The sequence below is a fragment of the Pelophylax lessonae genome, assembly GCF_965119305.1.
Source record: "Pelophylax lessonae genome assembly, chromosome: 13".
Classification (NCBI taxonomy): Eukaryota; Metazoa; Chordata; class Amphibia; order Anura; family Ranidae; genus Pelophylax; species Pelophylax lessonae.
This window is the reverse complement of record NC_138780.1, coordinates 88949129-88973743: the sequence shown is the minus strand read 5'-3', so window position 1 is coordinate 88973743 and position 24615 is coordinate 88949129.

Below are 24615 nucleotides of genomic sequence, written 5' to 3'. Positions count from 1 at the left end.
GAGGGTGCGAAAGAGAGGGGGGAATCGAGAGCTGCGCGGAGAAGGAGGCAAGGGTGGGTAGAGAGAAAATGACGGTGGAAGGGGCGAGCGGAGGAGAAAACATCCTCCCAGCGACAGTGAGGAGCTATGATGGAACTCCTGGAGCGGAATATGACATGGAGGGTGCGAAAGAGAGGGGGGAATCGAGAGCTGCGCGGAAAAGGAGGCAAGGGTGGGTAGAGAGAAAATGACGGTGGAAGCGGCGAGCAGAGGAGAAAACATCCTCCCAGCGACAGCGAGGAGCTATGATGGAGCTCCTGGAGCTGGATGTAATATGGAGGGTGCGAGAGAGAGGAGGGAATCGAGAGCTGCGCGGAGAAGGAGGCAAGGGTGGGTAGAGAGAAAATGACGGTGGAAGGGGCGAGCGGAGGAGAAAACATCCTCCCAGCGACAGCGAGGAGCTATGATGGAGCTCCTGGAGCGGAATATGACATGGAGGGTGCGAAAGAGAGGGGGGAATCGAGAGCTGCGCGGAGAAGGAGGCAAGGGTGGGTAGAGAGAAAATGACGGTGGAAGGGGCGAGCGGAGGAGAAAACATCCTCCCAGCGACAGCGAGGAGCTATGATGGAACTCCTGGAGCTGGATGTAATATGGAGGGTGCGAGAGAGAGGGGGGAATCGAGAGCTGCGCGGAGAAGGAGGCAAGGGTGGGTAGAGAGAAAATGACGGTGGAAGGGGCGAGCGGAGGAGAAAACATCCTCCCAGCGACAGCGAGGAGCTATGATGGAGCTCCTGGAGCGGAATATGACATGGAGGGTGCGAAAGAGAGGGGGGAATCGAGAGCTGCGCGGAGAAGGAGGCAAGGGTGGGTAGAGAGAAAATGACGGTGGAAGGGGCGAGCGGAGGAGAAAACATCCTCCCAGCGACAGCGAGGAGCTATGATGGAGCTCCTGGAGCGGAATATGACATGGAGGGTGCGAAAGAGAGGGGGGAATCGAGAGCTGCGCGGAGAAGGAGGCAAGGGTGGGTAGAGAGAAAATGACGGTGGAAGGGGCGAGCAGAGGAGAAAACATCCTCCCAGCGACAGCGAGGAGCTATGATGGAGCTCCTGGAGCGGAATATGACATGGAGGGTGCGAAAGAGAGGGGGGAATCGAGAGCTGCGCGGAAAAGGAGGCAAGGGTGGGTAGAGAGAAAATGACGGTGGAAGGGGCGAGCGGAGGAGAAAACATCCTCCCAGCGACAGCGAGGAGCTATGATGGAGCTCCTGGAGCGGAATATGACATGGAGGGTGCGAAAGAGAGGGGGGAATCGAGAGCTGCGCGGAGAAGGAGGCAAGGGTGGGTAGAGAGAAAATGACGGTGGAAGGGGCGAGCGGAGGAGAAAACATCCTCCCAGCGACAGCGAGGAGCTATGATGGAGCTGCTGGAGCGGAATATGACATGGAGGGTGCGAAAGAGAGGGGGGAATCGAGAGCTGCGCGGAGAAGGAGGCAAGGGTGGGTAGAGAGAAAATGACGGTGGAAGGGGCGAGCGGAGGAGAAAACATCCTCCCAGCGACAGTCAGGAGCTATAATGGAGCTCCTGGAGCGGGATATGACATGGAGGGTGCGAAAGAGAGGGGGGAATCGAGAGCTGCGCGGAGAAGGAGGCAAGGGTGGGTAGAGAGATAATGACGGTGGAAGGGGCGAGCAGAGGAGAAAACATCCTCCCAGCGACAGTGAGGAGCTATGATGGAACTCCTGGAGCGGAATATGACATGGAGGGTGCGAAAGAGAGGGGGGAATCGAGAGCTGCGCGGAAAAGGAGGCAAGGGTGGGTAGAGAGAAAATGACGGTGGAAGGGGCGAGCGGAGGAGAAAACATCCTCCCAGCGACAGCGAGGAGCTATGATGGAGCTCCTGGAGCTGGATGTAATATGGAGGGTGCGAGAGAGAGGAGGGAATCGAGAGCTGCGCGGAGAAGGAGGCAAGGGTGGGTAGAGAGAAAATGACGGTGGAAGGGGCGAGCGGAGGAGAAAACATCCTCCCAGTGACAGTGAGGAGCTATGATGGAACTCCTGGAGCGGGATATGACATGGAGGGTGCGAAAGAGAGGGGGGAATCGAGAGCTGCGCGGAGAAGGAGGCAAGGGTGGGTAGAGAGAAAATGACGGTGGAAGGGGCGAGCGGAGGAGAAAACATCCTCCCAGTGACAGCGAGGAGCTATGATGGAGCTCCTGGAGCGGAATATGACATGGAGGGTGCGAAAGAGAGGGGGGAATCGAGAGCTGCGCGGAGAAGGAGGCAAGGGTGGGTAGAGGGAAAATGACGGTGGAAGGGGCGAGCGGAGGAGAAAACATCCTCCCAGAGACAGCGAGGAGCTATGATGGAGCTCCTGGAGCGGAATATGACATGGAGGGTGCGAAAGAGAGGGGGGAATCGAGAGCTGCGCGGAGAAGGAGGCAAGGGTGGGTAGAGAGAAAATGACGGTGGAAGGGGCGAGCGGAGGAGAAAACATCCTCCCAGCGACAGCGAGGAGCTATGATGGAACTCCTGGAGCGGAATATGACATGGAGGGTGCGAAAGAGAGGGGGGAATCGAGAGCTGCGCGGAAAAGGAGGCAAGGGTGGGTAGAGAGAAAATGACGGTGGAAGGGGCGAGCGGAGGAGAAAACATCCTCCCAGCGACAGCGAGGAGCTATGATGGAACTCCTGGAGCGGAATATGACATGGAGGGTGCGAAAGAGAGGGGGGAATCGAGAGCTGCGCGGAGAAGGAGGCAAGGGTGGGTAGAGAGAAAATGACGGTGGAAGGGGCGAGCGGAGGAGAAAACATCCTCCCAGCGACAGCGAGGAGCTATGATGGAGCTCCTGGAGCTGGATGTAATATGGAGGGTGCGAGAGAGAGGGGGGAATCGAGAGCTGCGCGGAGAAGGAGGCAAGGGTGGGTAGAGAGAAAATGACGGTGGAAGGGGCGAGCGGAGGAGAAAACATCCTCCCAGCGACAGCGAGGAGCTATGATGGAGCTCCTGGAGCGGGATATGACATGGTGGGTGCGAGAGAGAGGGGGGAATCGAGAGCGGCGCGGAGAAGGAGGCAAGGGTGGGTGGAGAGAAAATGACGGTGGAAGCGGCGAGCAGAGGAGAAAACATCCTCCCAGCGACAGCGAGGAGCTATGATGGAGCTCCTGGAGCTGGATGTAATATGGAGGGTGCGAGAGAGAGGAGGGAATCGAGAGCTGCGCGGAGAAGGAGGCAAGGGTGGGTAGGGAGAAAATGACGGTGGAAGGGGCGAGCGGAGGAGAAAACATCCTCCCAGCGACAGCGAGGAGCTATGATGGAGCTCCTGGAGCAGAATATGACATGGAGGGTGCGAAAGAGAGGGGGGAATCGAGAGCTGCGCGGAGAAGGAGGCAAGGGTGGGTAGAGAGAAAATGACGGTGGAAGGGGCGAGCGGAGGAGAAAACATCCTCCCAGTGACAGCGAGGAGCTATGATGGAGCTCCTGGAGCGGAATATGACATGGAGGGTGCGAAAGAGAGGGGGTAATCGAGAGCTGCGCGGAGAAGGAGGCAAGGGTGGGTAGAGAGAAAATGACGGTGGAAGGGGCGAGCGGAGGAGAAAACATCCTCCCAGCGACAGCGAGGAGCTATGATGGAGCTCCTGGAGCTGGATGTAATATGGAGGGTGCGAGAGAGAGGAGGGAATCGAGAGCTGCGCGGAAAAGGAGGCAAGGGTGGGTAGAGAGAAAATGACGGTGGAAGGGGCGAGCGGAGGAGAAAACATCCTCCCAGCGACAGCGAGGAGCTATGATGGAGCTCCTGGAGTGGAATATGACATGGAGGGTGCGAAAGAGAGGGGGAATCAAGAGCAGCGCGGAGAAGGAGGCAAGGGTGGGTGGAGAGAAAATAATGGCGGAAGCGGCGAGCAGAGGAGAAAACATCCTCCCAGCGACAGCGAGGAGCTATGATGGAGCTCCTGGAGCTGGATGTAATATGGAGGGTGCGAGAGAGAGGGGGGAATCGAGAGCTGCGCGGAGAAGGAAGCAAGGGTGGGTGGAGAGAAAATGACGGTGGAAGCGGCGAGCAGAGGAGAAAACATCCTCCCAGCGACAGCGAGGAGCTATGATGGAGCTCCTGGAGCTGGATGTAATATGGAGGGTGCGAGAGAGAGGAGGGAATCGAGAGCTGCGCGGAGAAGGAGGCAAGGGTGGGTAGAGAGAAAGTGACGGTGAAAGGGGCGAGCGGAGGAGAAAACATCCTCCCAGCGACAGCGAGGAGCTATGATGGAGCTCCTGGAGCAGAATATGACATGGAGGGTGCGAAAGAGAGGGGGGAATCGAGAGCTGCGCGGAGAAGGAGGCAAGGGTGGGTAGAGAGAAAATGACGGTGGAAGGGGCGAGCGGAGGAGAAAACATCCTCCCAGCGACAGCGAGGAGCTATGATGGAGCTCCTGGAGCGGAATATGACATGGAGGGTGCGAAAGAGAGGGGGGAATCGAGAGCTGCGCGGAGAAGGAGGCAAGGGTGGGTAGAGAGAAAATGACGGTGGAAGGGGCGAGCGGAGGAGAAAACATCCTCCCAGCGACAGTGAGGAGCTATGATGGAACTCCTAGAGCGGAATATGACATGGAGGGTGCGAAAGAGAGGGGGGAATCGAGAGCTGCGCGGAAAAGGAGGCAAGGGTGGGTAGAGAGAAAATGACGGTGGAAGGGGCGAGCGGAGGAGAAAACATCCTCCCAGCGACAGCGAGGAGCTATGATGGAGCTCCTGGAGCTGGATGTAATATGGAGGGTGCGAGAGAGAGGAGGGAATCGAGAGCTGCGCGGAGAAGGAGGCAAGGGTGGGTAGAGAGAAAATGACGGTGGAAGGGGCGAGCGGAGGAGAAAACATCCTCCCAGCGACAGCGAGGAGCTATGATGGAGCTCCTGGAGCGGGATATGACATGGTGGGTGCGAGAGAGAGGGGGGAATCGAGAGCGGCGCGGAGAAGGAGGCAAGGGTGGGTGGAGAGAAAATGACGGTGGAAGCGGCGAGCAGAGGAGAAAACATCCTCCCAGCGACAGCGAGGAGCTATGATGGAGCTCCTGGAGCTGGATGTAATATGGAGGGTGCGAGAGAGAGGGGGGAATCGAGAGCTGCGCGGAGAAGGAGGCAAGGGTGGGTAGAGAGAAAATGACGGTGGAAGGGGCGAGCGGAGGAGAAAACATCCTCCCAGCGACAGCGAGGAGCTATGATGGAGCTCCTGGAGCGGGATATGACATGGTGGGTGCGAGAGAGAGGGGGGAATCGAGAGCGGCGCGGAGAAGGAGGCAAGGGTGGGTGGAGAGAAAATGACTGTGGAAGCGGCGAGCAGAGGAGAAAACATCCTCCCAGCGACAGTGAGGAGCTATGATGGAACTCCTGGAGCGGAATATGACATGGAGGGTGCGAAAGAGAGGGGGGAATCGAGAGCTGCGCGGAAAAGGAGGCAAGGGTGGGTAGAGAGAAAATGACGGTGGAAGGGGCGAGCGGAGGAGAAAACTTCCTCCCAGCGACAGTGAGGAGCTATGATGGAACTTCTGGAGCGGAATATGACATGGAGGGTGCGAAAGAGAAGGGGGAATCGAGAGCTGCGCGGAAAAGGAGGCAAGGGTGGGTAGAGAGAAAATGACTGTGGAAGGGGCGAGCAGAGGAGAAAACATCCTCCCAGCGACAGTGAGGAGCTATGATGGAACTCCTGGAGCGGAATATGACATGGAGGGTGCGAAAGAGAGGGGGGAATCGAGAGCTGCGCGGAAAAGGAGGCAAGGGTGGGTAGAGAGAAAATGACGGTGGAAGGGGCGAGCGGAGGAGAAAACATCCTCCCAGCGACAGTGAGGAGCTATGATGGAGCTCCTGGAGCTGGATGTAATATGGAGGGTGCGAGAGAGAGGGGGAATCGAGAGCTGCGCGGAGAAGGAGGCAAGGGTGGGTAGAGAGAAAATGACGGTGGAAGGGGCGAGCGGAGGAGAAAACATCCTCCCAGCGACAGCGAGGAGCTATGATGGAGCTCCTGGAGCTGGATGTAATATGGAGGGTGCGAGAGAGAGGGAGGAATCGAGAGCTGCGCGGAGAAGGAGGCAAGGGTGGGTAGAGAGAAAATGACGGTGGAAGGGGCGAGCGGAGGAGAAAACATCCTCCCAGCGACAGCGAGGAGCTATGATGGAGCTCCTGGAGCGGAATATGACATGGAGGGTGCGAAAGAGAGGGGGGAATCGAGAGCTGCGCGGAAAAGGAGGCAAGGGTGGGTAGAGAGAAAATGACGGTGGAAGGGGCGAGCGGAGGAGAAAACATCCTCCCAGCGACAGCGAGGAGCTTTGATGGAGCTCCTGGAGCTGGATGTAATATGGAGGGTGCGAGAGAGAGGAGGGAATCGAGAGCTGCGCGGAGAAGGAGGCAAGGGTGCGTAGAGAGAAAATGACGGTGGAAGGGGCGAGCGGAGGAGAAAACATCCTCCCAGCGACAGCGAGGAGCTATGATGGAGCTCCTGGAGCGGAATATGACATGGAGGGTGTGAAAGAGAGGGGGGAATCAAGAGCAGCGCGGAGAAGGAGGCAAGGGTGGGTGGAGAGAAAATAACGGCGGAAGCGGCGAGCAGAGGAGAAAACATCCTCCCAGCGACAGCGAGGAGCTATGATGGAGCTCCTGGAGCTGGATGTAATATGGAGGGTGCGAGAGAGAGGAGGGAATCGAGAGCTGCGCGGAGAAGGAGGCAAGGGTGGGTAGAGAGAAAATGACGGTGGAAGGGGCGAGCGGAGGAGAAAACATCCTCCCAGCGACAGCGAGGAGCTATGATGGAGCTCCTGGAGCGGAATATGACATGGAGGGTGCGAAAGAGAGGGGGGAATCGAGAGCTGCGCGGAGAAGGAGGCAAGGGTGGGTAGAGAGAAAATGACGGTGGAAGGGGCGAGCGGAGGAGAAAACATCCTCCCAGCGACAGTGAGGAGCTATGATGGAACTCCTGGAGCGGAATATGACATGGAGGGTGCGAAAGAGAGGGGGGAATCGAGAGCTGCGCGGAAAAGGAGGCAAGGGTGGGTAGAGAGAAAGTGACGGTGGAAGGGGCGAGCGGAGGAGAAAACATCCTCCCAGCGACAGCGAGGAGCTATGATGGAGCTCCTGGAGCAGAATATGACATGGAGGGTGCGAAAGAGAGGGGGGAATCGAGAGCTGCGCGGAGAAGGAGGCAAGGGTGGGTAGAGAGAAAATGACGGTGGAAGGGGCGAGCGGAGGAGAAAACATCCTCCCAGCGACAGCGAGGAGCTATGATGGAGCTCCTGGAGCGGAATATGACATGGAGGGTGCGAAAGAGAGGGGGGAATCGAGAGCTGCGCGGAGAAGGAGGCAAGGGTGGGTAGAGAGAAAATGATGGTGGAAGGGGCGAGCGGAGGAGAAAACATCCTCCCAGCGACAGCGAGGAGCTATGATGGAGCTCCTGGAGCGGAATATGACATGGAGGGTGCGAAAGAGAGGGGGGAATCGAGAGCTGCGCGGAGAAGGAGGCAAGGGTGGGTAGAGAGAAAATGACGGTGGAAGGGGCGAGCGGAGGAGAAAACATCCTCCCAGCGACAGTGAGGAGCTATGATGGAACTCCTAGAGCGGAATATGACATGGAGGGTGCGAAAGAGAGGGGGGAATCGAGAGCTGCGCGGAAAAGGAGGCAAGGGTGGGTAGAGAGAAAATGACGGTGGAAGGGGCGAGCGGAGGAGAAAACATCCTCCCAGCGACAGCGAGGAGCTATGATGGAGCTCCTGGAGCTGGATGTAATATGGAGGGTGCGAGAGAGAGGAGGGAATCGAGAGCTGCGCGGAGAAGGAGGCAAGGGTGGGTAGAGAGAAAATGACGGTGGAAGGGGCGAGCGGAGGAGAAAACATCCTCCCAGCGACAGCGAGGAGCTATGATGGAGCTCCTGGAGCGGGATATGACATGGTGGGTGCGAGAGAGAGGGGGGAATCGAGAGCGGCGCGGAGAAGGAGGCAAGGGTGGGTGGAGAGAAAATGACGGTGGAAGCGGCGAGCAGAGGAGAAAACATCCTCCCAGCGACAGCGAGGAGCTATGATGGAGCTCCTGGAGCTGGATGTAATATGGAGGGTGCGAGAGAGAGGGGGGAATCGAGAGCTGCGCGGAGAAGGAGGCAAGGGTGGGTAGAGAGAAAATGACGGTGGAAGGGGCGAGCGGAGGAGAAAACATCCTCCCAGCGACAGCGAGGAGCTATGATGGAGCTCCTGGAGCGGGATATGACATGGTGGGTGCGAGAGAGAGGGGGGAATCGAGAGCGGCGCGGAGAAGGAGGCAAGGGTGGGTGGAGAGAAAATGACTGTGGAAGCGGCGAGCAGAGGAGAAAACATCCTCCCAGCGACAGTGAGGAGCTATGATGGAACTCCTGGAGCGGAATATGACATGGAGGGTGCGAAAGAGAGGGGGGAATCAAAAGCTGCGCGGAAAAGGAGGCAAGGGTGGGTAGAGAGAAAATGACGGTGGAAGGGGCGAGCGGAGGAGAAAACTTCCTCCCAGCGACAGTGAGGAGCTATGATGGAACTCCTGGAGCGGAATATGACATGGAGGGTGCGAAAGAGAAGGGGGAATCGAGAGCTGCGCGGAAAAGGAGGCAAGGGTGGGTAGAGAGAAAATGACTGTGGAAGGGGCGAGCAGAGGAGAAAACATCCTCCCAGCGACAGTGAGGAGCTATGATGGAACTCCTGGAGCGGAATATGACATGGAGGGTGCGAAAGAGAGGGGGGAATCGAGAGCTGCGCGGAAAAGGAGGCAAGGGTGGGTAGAGAGAAAATGACGGTGGAAGGGGCGAGCGGAGGAGAAAACATCCTCCCAGCGACAGCGAGGAGCTATGATGGAGCTCCTGGAGCTGGATGTAATATGGAGGGTGCGAGAGAGAGGGAGGAATCGAGAGCTGCGCGGAGAAGGAGGCAAGGGTGGGTAGAGAGAAAATGACGGTGGAAGGGGCGAGCGGAGGAGAAAACATCCTCCCAGCGACAGCGAGGAGCTATGATGGAGCTCCTGGAGCGGGATATGACATGGTGGGTGCGAGAGAGAGGGGGGAATCGAGAGCGGCGCGGAGAAGGAGGCAAGGGTGGGTGGAGAGAAAATGACGGTGGAAGCGGCGAGCAGAGGAGAAAACATCCTCCCAGCGACAGCGAGGAGCTATGATGGAGCTCCTGGAGCTGGATGTAATATGGAGGGTGCGAGAGAGAGGAGGGAATCGAGAGCTGCGCGGAGAAGGAGGCAAGGGTGGGTAGAGAGAAAGTGACGGTGGAAGGAGCGAGCGGAGGAGAAAACATCCTCCCAGCGACAGCGAGAAGCTATGATGGAGCTCCTGGAGCGGAATATGACATGGAGGGTGCGAAAGAGAGGGGGGAATCGAGAGCTGCGCGGAGAAGGAGGCAAAGGTGGGTAGAGAGAAAATGACGGTGGAAGGGGCGAGCGGAGGAGAAAACATCCTCCCAGCGACAGCGAGGAGCTATGATGGAGCTCCTGGAGCGGAATATGACATGGAGGGTGCGAAAGAGAGGGGGGAATCGAGAGCTGCGCGGAGATGGAGGCAAGGGTGGGTAGAGAGAAAATGACGGTGGAAGGGGCGAGCGGAGGAGAAAACATCCTCCCAGCGACAGTGAGGAGCTATGATGGAACTCCTGGAGCGGAATATGACATGGAGGGTGCGAAAGAGAGGGGGGAATCGAGAGCTGCGCGGAAAAGGAGGCAAGGGTGGGTAGAGAGAAAATGACGGTGGAAGGGGCGAGCGGAGGAGAAAACATCCTCCCAGCGACAGCGAGGAGCTTTGATGGAGCTCCTGGAGCTGGATGTAATATGGAGGGTGCGAGAGAGAGGAGGGAATCGAGAGCTGCGCGGAGAAGGAGGCAAGGGTGCGTAGAGAGAAAATGACGGTGGAAGGGGCGAGCGGAGGAGAAAACATCCTCCCAGCGACAGCGAGGAGCTATGATGGAGCTCCTGGAGCGGAATATGACATGGAGGGTGTGAAAGAGAGGGGGGAATCAAGAGCAGCGCGGAGAAGGAGGCAAGGGTGGGTGGAGAGAAAATAACGGCGGAAGCGGCGAGCAGAGGAGAAAACATCCTCCCAGCGACAGCGAGGAGCTATGATGGAGCTCCTGGAGCTGGATGTAATATGGAGGGTGCGAGAGAGAGGAGGGAATCGAGAGCTGCGCGGAGAAGGAGGCAAGGGTGGGTAGAGAGAAAATGACGGTGGAAGGGGCGAGCGGAGGAGAAAACATCCTCCCAGTGACAGTGAGGAGCTATGATGGAACTCCTGGAGCGGGATATGACATGGAGGGTGCGAAAGAGAGGGGGGAATCGAGAGCTGCGCGGAGAAGGAGGCAAGGGTGGGTAGAGAGAAAATGACGGTGGAAGGGGCGAGCGGAGGAGAAAACATCCTCCCAGTGACAGCGAGGAGCTATGATGGAGCTCCTGGAGCGGAATATGACATGGAGGGTGCGAAAGAGAGGGGGGAATCGAGAGCTGCGCGGAGAAGGAGGCAAGGGTGGGTAGAGAGAAAATGACGGTGGAAGGGGCGAGCGGAGGAGAAAACATCCTCCCAGCGACAGCGAGGAGCTATGATGGAGCTCCTGGAGCTGGATGTAATATGGAGGGTGCGAGAGAGAGGAGGGAATCGAGAGCTGCGCGGAAAAGGAGGCAAGGGTGGGTAGAGAGAAAATGACGGTGGAAGGGGCGAGCGGAGGAGAAAACATCCTCCCAGCGACAGCGAGGAGCTATGATGGAGCTCCTGGAGTGGAATATGACATGGAGGGTGCGAAAGAGAGGGGGGAATCAAGAGCAGCGCGGAGAAGGAGGCAAGGGTGGGTGGAGAGAAAATAACGGCGGAAGCGGCGAGCAGAGGAGAAAACATCCTCCCAGCGACAGCGAGGAGCTATGATGGAGCTCCTGGAGCTGGATGTAATATGGAGGGTGCGAGAGAGAGGGGGGAATCGAGAGCTGCGCGGAGAAGGAGGCAAGGGTGGGTAGAGAGAAAATGACGGTGGAAGGGGCGAGCGGAGGAGAAAACATCCTCCCAGCGACAGCGAGGAGCTATGATGGAGCTCCTGGAGCGGGATATGGCATGGTGGGTGCGAGAGAGAGGGGGGAATCGAGAGCGGCGCGGAGAAGGAAGCAAGGGTGGGTGGAGAGAAAATGACGGTGGAAGCGGCGAGCAGAGGAGAAAACATCCTCCCAGCGACAGCGAGGAGCTATGATGGAGCTCCTGGAGCTGGATGTAATATGGAGGGTGCGAGAGAGAGGAGGGAATCGAGAGCTGCGCGGAGAAGGAGGCAAGGGTGGGTAGAGAGAAAGTGACGGTGGAAGGGGCGAGCGGAGGAGAAAACATCCTCCCAGCGACAGCGAGGAGCTATGATGGAGCTCCTGGAGCGGAATATGACATGGAGGGTGCGAAAGAGAGGGGGGAATCGAGAGCTGCGCGGAGAAGGAGGCAAGGGTGGGTAGAGAGAAAATGACGGTGGAAGGGGCGAGCGGAGGAGAAAACATCCTCCCAGCGACAGCGAGGAGCTATGATGGAGCTCCTGGAGCGGAATATGACATGGAGGGTGCGAAAGAGAGGGGGGAATCGAGAGCTGCGCGGAGAAGGAGGCAAGGGTGGGTAGAGAGAAAATGACGGTGGAAGGGGCGAGCGGAGGAGAAAACATCCTCCCAGCGACAGCGAGGAGCTATGATGGAGCTCCTGGAGCGGAATATGACATGGAGGGTGCGAAAGAGAGGGGGGAATCGAGAGCTGCGCGGAGAAGGAGGCAAGGGTGGGTAGAGAGAAAATGACGGTGGAAGGGGCGAGCGGAGGAGAAAACATCCTCCCAGCGACAGTGAGGAGCTATGATGGAACTCCTGGAGCGGAATATGACATGGAGGGTGCGAAAGAGAGGGGGGAATCGAGAGCTGCGCGGAAAAGGAGGCAAGGGTGGGTGGAGAGAAAATAACGGCGGAAGCGGCGAGCAGAGGAGAAAACATCCTCCCAGCGACAGCGAGGAGCTATGATGGAGCTCCTGGAGCTGGATGTAATATGGAGGGTGCGAGAGAGAGGGGGGAATCGAGAGCTGCGCGGAGAAGGAGGCAAGGGTGGGTAGAGAGAAAATGACGGTGGAAGGGGCGAGCGGAGGAGAAAACATCCTCCCAGCGACAGCGAGGAGCTATGATGGAGCTCCTGGAGCGGGATATGGCATGGTGGGTGCGAGAGAGAGGGGGGAATCGAGAGCGGCGCGGAGAAGGAAGCAAGGGTGGGTGGAGAGAAAATGACGGTGGAAGCGGCGAGCAGAGGAGAAAACATCCTCCCAGCGACAGCGAGGAGCTATGATGGAGCTCCTGGAGCTGGATGTAATATGGAGGGTGCGAGAGAGAGGAGGGAATCGAGAGCTGCGCGGAGAAGGAGGCAAGGGTGGGTAGAGAGAAAGTGACGGTGGAAGGGGCGAGCGGAGGAGAAAACATCCTCCCAGCGACAGCGAGGAGCTATGATGGAGCTCCTGGAGCGGAATATGACATGGAGGGTGCGAAAGAGAGGGGGGAATCGAGAGCTGCGCGGAGAAGGAGGCAAGGGTGGGTAGAGAGAAAATGACGGTGGAAGGGGCGAGCGGAGGAGAAAACATCCTCCCAGCGACAGCGAGGAGCTATGATGGAGCTCCTGGAGCGGAATATGACATGGAGGGTGCGAAAGAGAGGGGGGAATCGAGAGCTGCGCAGAGAAGGAGGCAAGGGTGGGTAGAGAGAAAATGACGGTGGAAGGGGCGAGCGGAGGAGAAAACATCCTCCCAGCGACAGCGAGGAGCTATGATGGAGCTCCTGGAGCGGAATATGACATGGAGGGTGCGAAAGAGAGGGGGGAATCGAGAGCTGCGCGGAGAAGGAGGCAAGGGTGGGTAGAGAGAAAATGACGGTGGAAGGGGCGAGCGGAGGAGAAAACATCCTCCCAGCGACAGTGAGGAGCTATGATGGAACTCCTGGAGCGGAATATGACATGGAGGGTGCGAAAGAGAGGGGGGAATCGAGAGCTGCGCGGAAAAGGAGGCAAGGGTGGGTAGAGAGAAAATGACGGTGGAAGGGGCGAGCGGAGGAGAAAACATCCTCCCAGCGACAGCGAGGAGCTATGATGGAGCTCCTGGAGCGGAATATGACATGGAGGGTGCGAAAGAGAGGGGGGAATCGAGAGCTGCGCGGAGATGGAGGCAAGGGTGGGTAGAGAGAAAATGACGGTGGAAGGGGCGAGCGGAGGAGAAAACATCCTCCCAGCGACAGTGAGGAGCTATGATGGAACTCCTGGAGCGGAATATGACATGGAGGGTGCGAAAGAGAGGGGGGAATCGAGAGCTGCGCGGAAAAGGAGGCAAGGGTGGGTAGAGAGAAAATGACGGTGGAAGGGGCGAGCGGAGGAGAAAACATCCTCCCAGCGACAGCGAGGAGCTTTGATGGAGCTCCTGGAGCTGGATGTAATATGGAGGGTGCGAGAGAGAGGAGGGAATCGAGAGCTGCGCGGAGAAGGAGGCAAGGGTGCGTAGAGAGAAAATGACGGTGGAAGGGGCGAGCGGAGGAGAAAACATCCTCCCAGCGACAGCGAGGAGCTATGATGGAGCTCCTGGAGCGGAATATGACATGGAGGGTGTGAAAGAGAGGGGGGAATCAAGAGCAGCGCGGAGAAGGAGGCAAGGGTGGGTGGAGAGAAAATAACGGCGGAAGCGGCGAGCAGAGGAGAAAACATCCTCCCAGCGACAGCGAGGAGCTATGATGGAGCTCCTGGAGCTGGATGTAATATGGAGGGTGCGAGAGAGAGGAGGGAATCGAGAGCTGCGCGGAGAAGGAGGCAAGGGTGGGTAGAGAGAAAATGACGGTGGAAGGGGCGAGCGGAGGAGAAAACATCCTCCCAGTGACAGTGAGGAGCTATGATGGAACTCCTGGAGCGGGATATGACATGGAGGGTGCGAAAGAGAGGGGGGAATCGAGAGCTGCGCGGAGAAGGAGGCAAGGGTGGGTAGAGAGAAAATGACGGTGGAAGGGGCGAGCGGAGGAGAAAACATCCTCCCAGTGACAGCGAGGAGCTATGATGGAGCTCCTGGAGCGGAATATGACATGGAGGGTGCGAAAGAGAGGGGGGAATCGAGAGCTGCGCGGAGAAGGAGGCAAGGGTGGGTAGAGAGAAAATGACGGTGGAAGGGGCGAGCGGAGGAGAAAACATCCTCCCAGCGACAGCGAGGAGCTATGATGGAGCTCCTGGAGCTGGATGTAATATGGAGGGTGCGAGAGAGAGGAGGGAATCGAGAGCTGCGCGGAAAAGGAGGCAAGGGTGGGTAGAGAGAAAATGACGGTGGAAGGGGCGAGCGGAGGAGAAAACATCCTCCCAGCGACAGCGAGGAGCTATGATGGAGCTCCTGGAGTGGAATATGACATGGAGGGTGCGAAAGAGAGGGGGGAATCAAGAGCAGCGCGGAGAAGGAGGCAAGGGTGGGTGGAGAGAAAATAACGGCGGAAGCGGCGAGCAGAGGAGAAAACATCCTCCCAGCGACAGCGAGGAGCTATGATGGAGCTCCTGGAGCTGGATGTAATATGGAGGGTGCGAGAGAGAGGGGGGAATCGAGAGCTGCGCGGAGAAGGAGGCAAGGGTGGGTAGAGAGAAAATGACGGTGGAAGGGGCGAGCGGAGGAGAAAACATCCTCCCAGCGACAGCGAGGAGCTATGATGGAGCTCCTGGAGCGGGATATGGCATGGTGGGTGCGAGAGAGAGGGGGGAATCGAGAGCGGCGCGGAGAAGGAAGCAAGGGTGGGTGGAGAGAAAATGACGGTGGAAGCGGCGAGCAGAGGAGAAAACATCCTCCCAGCGACAGCGAGGAGCTATGATGGAGCTCCTGGAGCTGGATGTAATATGGAGGGTGCGAGAGAGAGGAGGGAATCGAGAGCTGCGCGGAGAAGGAGGCAAGGGTGGGTAGAGAGAAAGTGACGGTGGAAGGGGCGAGCGGAGGAGAAAACATCCTCCCAGCGACAGCGAGGAGCTATGATGGAGCTCCTGGAGCGGAATATGACATGGAGGGTGCGAAAGAGAGGGGGGAATCGAGAGCTGCGCGGAGAAGGAGGCAAGGGTGGGTAGAGAGAAAATGACGGTGGAAGGGGCGAGCGGAGGAGAAAACATCCTCCCAGCGACAGCGAGGAGCTATGATGGAGCTCCTGGAGCGGAATATGACATGGAGGGTGCGAAAGAGAGGGGGGAATCGAGAGCTGCGCGGAGAAGGAGGCAAGGGTGGGTAGAGAGAAAATGACGGTGGAAGGGGCGAGCGGAGGAGAAAACATCCTCCCAGCGACAGCGAGGAGCTATGATGGAGCTCCTGGAGCGGAATATGACATGGAGGGTGCGAAAGAGAGGGGGGAATCGAGAGCTGCGCGGAGAAGGAGGCAAGGGTGGGTAGAGAGAAAATGACGGTGGAAGGGGCGAGCGGAGGAGAAAACATCCTCCCAGCGACAGTGAGGAGCTATGATGGAACTCCTGGAGCGGAATATGACATGGAGGGTGCGAAAGAGAGGGGGGAATCGAGAGCTGCGCGGAAAAGGAGGCAAGGGTGGGTGGAGAGAAAATAACGGCGGAAGCGGCGAGCAGAGGAGAAAACATCCTCCCAGCGACAGCGAGGAGCTATGATGGAGCTCCTGGAGCTGGATGTAATATGGAGGGTGCGAGAGAGAGGGGGGAATCGAGAGCTGCGCGGAGAAGGAGGCAAGGGTGGGTAGAGAGAAAATGACGGTGGAAGGGGCGAGCGGAGGAGAAAACATCCTCCCAGCGACAGCGAGGAGCTATGATGGAGCTCCTGGAGCGGGATATGGCATGGTGGGTGCGAGAGAGAGGGGGGAATCGAGAGCGGCGCGGAGAAGGAAGCAAGGGTGGGTGGAGAGAAAATGACGGTGGAAGCGGCGAGCAGAGGAGAAAACATCCTCCCAGCGACAGCGAGGAGCTATGATGGAGCTCCTGGAGCTGGATGTAATATGGAGGGTGCGAGAGAGAGGAGGGAATCGAGAGCTGCGCGGAGAAGGAGGCAAGGGTGGGTAGAGAGAAAGTGACGGTGGAAGGGGCGAGCGGAGGAGAAAACATCCTCCCAGCGACAGCGAGGAGCTATGATGGAGCTCCTGGAGCGGAATATGACATGGAGGGTGCGAAAGAGAGGGGGGAATCGAGAGCTGCGCGGAGAAGGAGGCAAGGGTGGGTAGAGAGAAAATGACGGTGGAAGGGGCGAGCGGAGGAGAAAACATCCTCCCAGCGACAGCGAGGAGCTATGATGGAGCTCCTGGAGCGGAATATGACATGGAGGGTGCGAAAGAGAGGGGGGAATCGAGAGCTGCGCGGAGAAGGAGGCAAGGGTGGGTAGAGAGAAAATGACGGTGGAAGGGGCGAGCGGAGGAGAAAACATCCTCCCAGCGACAGCGAGGAGCTATGATGGAGCTCCTGGAGCGGAATATGACATGGAGGGTGCGAAAGAGAGGGGGGAATCGAGAGCTGCGCGGAGAAGGAGGCAAGGGTGGGTAGAGAGAAAATGACGGTGGAAGGGGCGAGCGGAGGAGAAAACATCCTCCCAGCGACAGTGAGGAGCTATGATGGAACTCCTGGAGCGGAATATGACATGGAGGGTGCGAAAGAGAGGGGGGAATCGAGAGCTGCGCGGAAAAGGAGGCAAGGGTGGGTAGAGAGAAAATGACGGTGGAAGCGGCGAGCAGAGGAGAAAACATCCTCCCAGCGACAGCGAGGAGCTATGATGGAGCTCCTGGAGCTGGATGTAATATGGAGGGTGCGAGAGAGAGGAGGGAATCGAGAGCTGCGCGGAGAAGGAGGCAAGGGTGGGTAGAGAGAAAATGACGGTGGAAGGGGCGAGCGGAGGAGAAAACATCCTCCCAGCGACAGCGAGGAGCTATGATGGAGCTCCTGGAGCGGAATATGACATGGAGGGTGCGAAAGAGAGGGGGGAATCGAGAGCTGCGCGGAGAAGGAGGCAAGGGTGGGTAGAGAGAAAATGACGGTGGAAGGGGCGAGCGGAGGAGAAAACATCCTCCCAGCGACAGCGAGGAGCTATGATGGAACTCCTGGAGCTGGATGTAATATGGAGGGTGCGAGAGAGAGGGGGGAATCGAGAGCTGCGCGGAGAAGGAGGCAAGGGTGGGTAGAGAGAAAATGACGGTGGAAGGGGCGAGCGGAGGAGAAAACATCCTCCCAGCGACAGCGAGGAGCTATGATGGAGCTCCTGGAGCGGAATATGACATGGAGGGTGCGAAAGAGAGGGGGGAATCGAGAGCTGCGCGGAGAAGGAGGCAAGGGTGGGTAGAGAGAAAATGACGGTGGAAGGGGCGAGCAGAGGAGAAAACATCCTCCCAGCGACAGCGAGGAGCTATGATGGAGCTCCTGGAGCGGAATATGACATGGAGGGTGCGAAAGAGAGGGGGGAATCGAGAGCTGCGCGGAAAAGGAGGCAAGGGTGGGTAGAGAGAAAATGACGGTGGAAGGGGCGAGCGGAGGAGAAAACATCCTCCCAGCGACAGCGAGGAGCTATGATGGAGCTCCTGGAGCGGAATATGACATGGAGGGTGCGAAAGAGAGGGGGGAATCGAGAGCTGCGCGGAGAAGGAGGCAAGGGTGGGTAGAGAGAAAATGACGGTGGAAGGGGCGAGCGGAGGAGAAAACATCCTCCCAGCGACAGCGAGGAGCTATGATGGAGCTCCTGGAGCGGAATATGACATGGAGGGTGCGAAAGAGAGGGGGGAATCGAGAGCTGCGCGGAGAAGGAGGCAAGGGTGGGTAGAGAGAAAATGACGGTGGAAGGGGCGAGCGGAGGAGAAAACATCCTCCCAGCGACAGTCAGGAGCTATAATGGAGCTCCTGGAGCGGGATATGACATGGAGGGTGCGAAAGAGAGGGGGGAATCGAGAGCTGCGCGGAGAAGGAGGCAAGGGTGGGTAGAGAGATAATGACGGTGGAAGGGGCGAGCAGAGGAGAAAACATCCTCCCAGCGACAGTGAGGAGCTATGATGGAACTCCTGGAGCGGAATATGACATGGAGGGTGCGAAAGAGAGGGGGGAATCGAGAGCTGCGCGGAAAAGGAGGCAAGGGTGGGTAGAGAGAAAATGACGGTGGAAGGGGCGAGCGGAGGAGAAAACATCCTCCCAGCGACAGCGAGGAGCTATGATGGAGCTCCTGGAGCTGGATGTAATATGGAGGGTGCGAGAGAGAGGAGGGAATCGAGAGCTGCGCGGAGAAGGAGGCAAGGGTGGGTAGAGAGAAAATGACGGTGGAAGGGGCGAGCGGAGGAGAAAACATCCTCCCAGTGACAGTGAGGAGCTATGATGGAACTCCTGGAGCGGGATATGACATGGAGGGTGCGAAAGAGAGGGGGGAATCGAGAGCTGCGCGGAGAAGGAGGCAAGGGTGGGTAGAGAGAAAATGACGGTGGAAGGGGCGAGCGGAGGAGAAAACATCCTCCCAGTGACAGCGAGGAGCTATGATGGAGCTCCTGGAGCGGAATATGACATGGAGGGTGCGAAAGAGAGGGGGTAATCGAGAGCTGCGCGGAGAAGGAGGCAAGGGTGGGTAGAGAGAAAATGACGGTGGAAGGGGCGAGCGGAGGAGAAAACATCCTCCCAGCGACAGCGAGGAGCTATGATGGAGCTCCTGGAGCTGGATGTAATATGGAGGGTGCGAGAGAGAGGAGGGAATCGAGAGCTGCGCGGAAAAGGAGGCAAGGGTGGGTAGAGAGAAAATGACGGTGGAAGGGGCGAGCGGAGGAGAAAACATCCTCCCAGCGACAGCGAGGAGCTATGATGGAGCTCCTGGAGTGGAATATGACATGGAGGGTGCGAAAGAGAGGGGGAATCAAGAGCAGCGCGGAGAAGGAGGCAAGGGTGGGTGGAGAGAAAATAATGGCGGAAGCGGCGAGCAGAGGAGAAAACATCCTCCCAGCGACAGCGAGGAGCTATGATGGAGCTCCTGGAGCTGGATGTAATATGGAGGGTGCGAGAGAGAGGGGGGAATCGAGAGCTGCGCGGAGAAGGAGGCAAGGGTGGGTAGAGAGAAAATGACGGTGGAAGGGGCGAGCGGAGGAGAAAACATCCTCCCAGCGACAGCGAGGAGCTATGATGGAGCTCCTGGAGCGGGATATGACATGGTGGGTGCGAGAGAGAGGGGGGAATCGAGAGTGGCGCGGAGAAGGAGGCAAGGGTGGGTGGAGAGAAAATGACGGTGGAAGCGGCGAGCAGAGGAGAAAACATCCTCCCAGCGACAGCGAGGAGCTATGATGGAGCTCCTGGAGCGGAATATGACATGGAGGGTGCGAAAGAGAGGGGGGAATCGAGAGCTGCGCGGAGAAGGAGGCAAGGGTGGGTAGAGAGAAAATGACGGTGGAAGGGGCGAGCGGAGGAGAAAACATCCTCCCAGCGACAGTCAGGAGCTATAATGGAGCTCCTGGAGCGGGATATGACATGGAGGGTGCGAAAGAGAGGGGGGAATCGAGAGCTGCGCGGAGAAGGAGGCAAGGGTGGGTAGAGAGAAAATGACGGTGGAAGGGGCGAGCAGAGGAGAAAACATCCTCCCAGCGACAGTGAGGAGCTATGATGGAACTCCTGGAGCGGAATATGACATGGAGGGTGCGAAAGAGAGGGGGGAATCGAGAGCTGCGCGGAAAAGGAGGCAAGGGTGGGTAGAGAGAAAATGACGGTGGAAGGGGCGAGCGGAGGAGAAAACATCCTCCCAGCGACAGCGAGGAGCTATGATGGAGCTCCTGGAGCGGAATATGACATGGAGGGTGCGAAAGAGAGGGGGGAATCGAGAGCTGCGCGGAGAAGGAGGCAAGGGTGGGTAGAGAGAAAATGACGGTGGAAGGGGCGAGCGGAGGAGAAAACATCCTCCCAGCGACAGCGAGGAGCTATGATGGAGCTCCTGGAGCTGGATGTAATATGGAGGGTGCGAGAGAGAGGGGGGAATCGAGAGCTGCGCGGAGAAGGAGGCAAGGGTGGGTAGAGAGAAAATGACGGTGGAAGGGGCGAGCGGAGGAGAAAACATCCTCCCAGCGACAGCGAGGAGCTATGATGGAGCTCCTGGAGCAGAATATGACATGGAGGGTGCGAAAGAGAGGGGTGAATCGAGAGCTGCGCGGAGAAGGAGGCAAGGGTGGGTAGAGAGAAAATGACGGTGGAAGGGGCGAGCGGAGGAGAAAACATCCTCCCAGCGACAGTGAGGAGCTATGATGGAACTCCTGGAGCGGAATATGACATGGAGGGTGCGGAAGAGAGGGGGGAATCGAGAGCTGCGCGGAAAAGGAGGCAAGGGTGGGTAGAGAGAAAATGACGGTGGAAGGGGCGAGCGGAGGAGAAAACATCCTCCCAGCGACAGCGAGGAGCTATGATGGAGCTCCTGGAGCGGAATATGACATGGAGGGTGCGAAAGAGAGGGGGGAATCGAGAGCTGCGCGGAAAAGGAGGCAAGGGTGGGTAGAGAGAAAATGACGGTGGAAGGGGCGAGCGGAGGAGAAAACATCCTCCCAGCGACAGCGAGGAGCTATGATGGAGCTCCTGGAGCGGAATATGACATGGAGGGTGCGAAAGAGAGGGGGGAATCGAGAGCTGCGCGGAGAAGGAGGCAAGGGTGGGTAGAGAGAAAATGACGGTGGAAGGGGCGAGCGGAGGAGAAAACATCCTCCCAGCGACAGTCAGGAGCTATAATGGAGCTCCTGGAGCGGGATATGACATGGAGGGTGCGAAAGAGAGGGGGGAATCGAGAGCTGCGCGGAGAAGGAGGCAAGGGTGGGTAGAGAGATAATGACGGTGGAAGGGGCGAGCAGAGGAGAAAACATCCTCCCAGCGACAGTGAGGAGCTATGATGGAACTCCTGGAGCGGAATATGACATGGAGGGTGCGAAAGAGAGGGGGGAATCGAGAGCTGCGCGGAAAAGGAGGCAAGGGTGGGTAGAGAGAAAATGACGGTGGAAGGGGCGAGCGGAGGAGAAAACATCCTCCCAGCGACAGCGAGGAGCTATGATGGAGCTCCTGGAGCTGGATGTAATATGGAGGGTGCGAGAGAGAGGAGGGAATCGAGAGCTGCGCGGAGAAGGAGGCAAGGGTGGGTAGAGAGAAAATGACGGTGGAAGGGGCGAGCGGAGGAGAAAACATCCTCCCAGTGACAGTGAGGAGCTATGATGGAACTCCTGGAGCGGGATATGACATGGAGGGTGCGAAAGAGAGGGGGGAATCGAGAGCTGCGCGGAGAAGGAGGCAAGGGTGGGTAGAGAGAAAATGACGGTGGAAGGGGCGAGCGGAGGAGAAAACATCCTCCCAGTGACAGCGAGGAGCTATGATGGAGCTCCTGGAGCGGAATATGACATGGAGGGTGCGAAAGAGAGGGGGTAATCGAGAGCTGCGCGGAGAAGGAGGCAAGGGTGGGTAGAGAGAAAATGACGGTGGAAGGGGCGAGCGGAGGAGAAAACATCCTCCCAGCGACAGCGAGGAGCTATGATGGAGCTCCTGGAGCTGGATGTAATATGGAGGGTGCGAGAGAGAGGAGGGAATCGAGAGCTGCGCGGAAAAGGAGGCAAGGGTGGGTAGAGAGAAAATGACGGTGGAAGGGGCGAGCGGAGGAGAAAACATCCTCCCAGCGACAGCGAGGAGCTATGATGGAGCTCCTGGAGTGGAATATGACATGGAGGGTGCGAAAGAGAGGGGGAATCAAGAGCAGCGCGGAGAAGGAGGCAAGGGTGGGTGGAGAGAAAATAATGGCGGAAGCGGCGAGCAGAGGAGAAAACATCCTCCCAGCGACAGCGAGGAGCTATGATGGAGCTCCTGGAGCTGGATGTAATATGGAGGGTGCGAGAGAGAGGGGGGAATCGAGAGCTGCGCGGAGAAGGAGGCAAGGGTGGGTAGAGAGAAAATGACGGTGGAAGGGGCGAGCGGAGGAGAAAACATCCTCCCAGCGACAGCGAGGAGCTATGATGGAGCTCCTGGAGCGGGATATGACATGGTGGGTGCGAGAGAGAGGGGGGAATCGAGAGCGGCGCGGAGAAGGAGGCAAGGGTGGGTGGAGAGAAAATGACGGTGGAAGCGGCGAGCAGAGGAGAAAACATCCTCCCAGCGACAGCGAGGAGCTATGATGGAGCTCCTGGAGCGGAATATGACATGGAGGGTGCGAAAGAGAGGGGGGAATCGAGAGCTGCGCGGAGAAGGAGGCAAGGGTGGGTAGAGAGAAAATGACGGTGGAAGGGGCGAGCGGAGGAGAAAACATCCTCCCAGCGACAGTCAGGAGCTATAATGGAGCTCCTGGAGCGGGATATGACATGGAGGGTGCGAAAGAGAGGGGGGAATCGAGAGCTGCGCGGAGAAGGAGGCAAGGGTGGGTAGAGAGAAAATGACGGTGGAAGGGGCGAGCAGAGGAGAAAACATCCTCCCAGCGACAGTGAGGAGCTATGATGGAACTCCTGGAGCGGAATATGACATGGAGGGTGCGAAAGAGAGGGGGGAATCGAGAGCTGCGCGGAAAAGGAGGCAAGGGTGGGTAGAGAGAAAATGACGGTGGAAGGGGCGAGCGGAGGAGAAAACATCCTCCCAGCGACAGCGAGGAGCTATGATGGAGCTCCTGGAGCGGAATATGACATGGAGGGTGCGAAAGAGAGGGGGGAATCGAGAGCTGCGCGGAGAAGGAGGCAAGGGTGGGTAGAGAGAAAATGACGGTGGAAGGGGCGAGCGGAGGAGAAAACATCCTCCCAGCGACAGCGAGGAGCTATGATGGAGCTCCTGGAGCTGGATGTAATATGGAGGGTGCGAGAGAGAGGGGGGAATCGAGAGCTGCGCGGAGAAGGAGGCAAGGGTGGGTAGAGAGAAAATGACGGTGGAAGGGGCGAGCGGAGGAGAAAACATCCTCCCAGCGACAGCGAGGAGCTATGATGGAGCTCCTGGAGCAGAATATGACATGGAGGGTGCGAAAGAGAGGGGGGAATCGAGAGCTGCGCGGAGAAGGAGGCAAGGGTGGGTAGAGAGAAAATGACGGTGGAAGGGGCGAGCGGAGGAGAAAACATCCTCCCAGCGACAGTGAGGAGCTATGATGGAACTCCTGGAGCGGAATATGACATGGAGGGTGCGGAAGAGAGGGGGGAATCGAGAGCTGCGCGGAAAAGGAGGCAAGGGTGGGTAGAGAGAAAATGACGGTGGAAGGGGCGAGCGGAGGAGAAAACATCCTCCCAGCGACAGTGAGGAGCTATGATGGAACTCCTGGAGCGGAATATGACATGGAGGGTGCGAAAGAGAGGGGGGAATCGAGAGCTGCGCGGAAAAGGAGGCAAGGGTGGGTAGAGAGAAAATGACGGTGGAAGGGGCGAGCGGAGGAGAAAACATCCTCCCAGCGACAGCGAGGAGCTATGATGGAGCTCCTGGAGCGGAATATGACATGGAGGGTGCGAAAGAGAGGGGGGAATCGAGAGCTGCGCGGAGAAGGAGGCAAGGGTGGGTAGAGAGAAAATGACGGTGGAAGGGGCGAGCGGAGGAGAAAACATCCTCCCAGCGACAGTGAGGAGCTATGATGGAACTCCTGGAGCGGAATATGACATGGAGGGTGCGAAAGAGAGGGGGGAATCGAGAGCTGCGCGGAAAAGGAGGCAAGGGTGGGTAGAGAGAAAATGACGGTGGAAGCGGCGAGCAGAGGAGAAAACATCCTCCCAGCGACAGCGAGGAGCTATGATGGAGCTCCTGGAGCTGGATGTAATATGGAGGGTGCGAGAGAGAGGAGGGAATCGAGAGCTGCGCGGAGAAGGAGGCAAGGGTGGGTAGAGAGAAAATGACGGTGGAAGGGGCGAGCGGAGGAGAAAACATCCTCCCAGCGACAGCGAGGAGCTATGATGGAGCTCCTGGAGCGGAATATGACATGGAGGGTGCGAAAGAGAGGGGGGAATCGAGAGCTGCGCGGAGAAGGAGGCAAGGGTGGGTAGAGAGAAAATGACGGTGGAAGGGGCGAGCGGAGGAGAAAACATCCTCCCAGCGACAGCGAGGAGCTATGATTGATGGAACTCCTGGAGCTGGATGTAATATGGAGGGTGCGAGAGAGAGGGGGGAATCGAGAGCTGCGCGGAGAAGGAGGCAAGGGTGGGTAGAGAGAAAATGACGGTGGAAGGGGCGAGCGGAGGAGAAAACATCCTCCCAGCGACAGCGAGGAGCTATGATGGAGCTCCTGGAGCGGAATATGACATGGAGGGTGCGAAAGAGAGGGGGGAATCGAGAGCTGCGCGGAGAAGGAGGCAAGGGTGGGTAGAGAGAAAATGACGGTGGAAGGGGCGAGCAGAGGAGAAAACATCCTCCCAGCGACAGCGAGGAGCTATGATGGATCTCCTGGAGCGGAATATGACATGGAGGGTGCGAAAGAGAGGGGGGAATCGAGAGCTGCGCGGAAAAGGAGGCAAGGGTGGGTAGAGAGAAAATGACGGTGGAAGGGGCGAGCGGAGGAGAAAACATCCTCCCAGCGACAGCGAGGAGCTATGATGGAGCTCCTGGAGCGGAATATGACATGGAGGGTGCGAAAGAGAGGGGGGAATCGAGAGCTGCGCGGAGAAGGAGGCAAGGGTGGGTAGAGAGAAAATGACGGTGGAAGGGGCGAGCGGAGGAGAAAACATCCTCCCAGCGACAGCGAGGAGC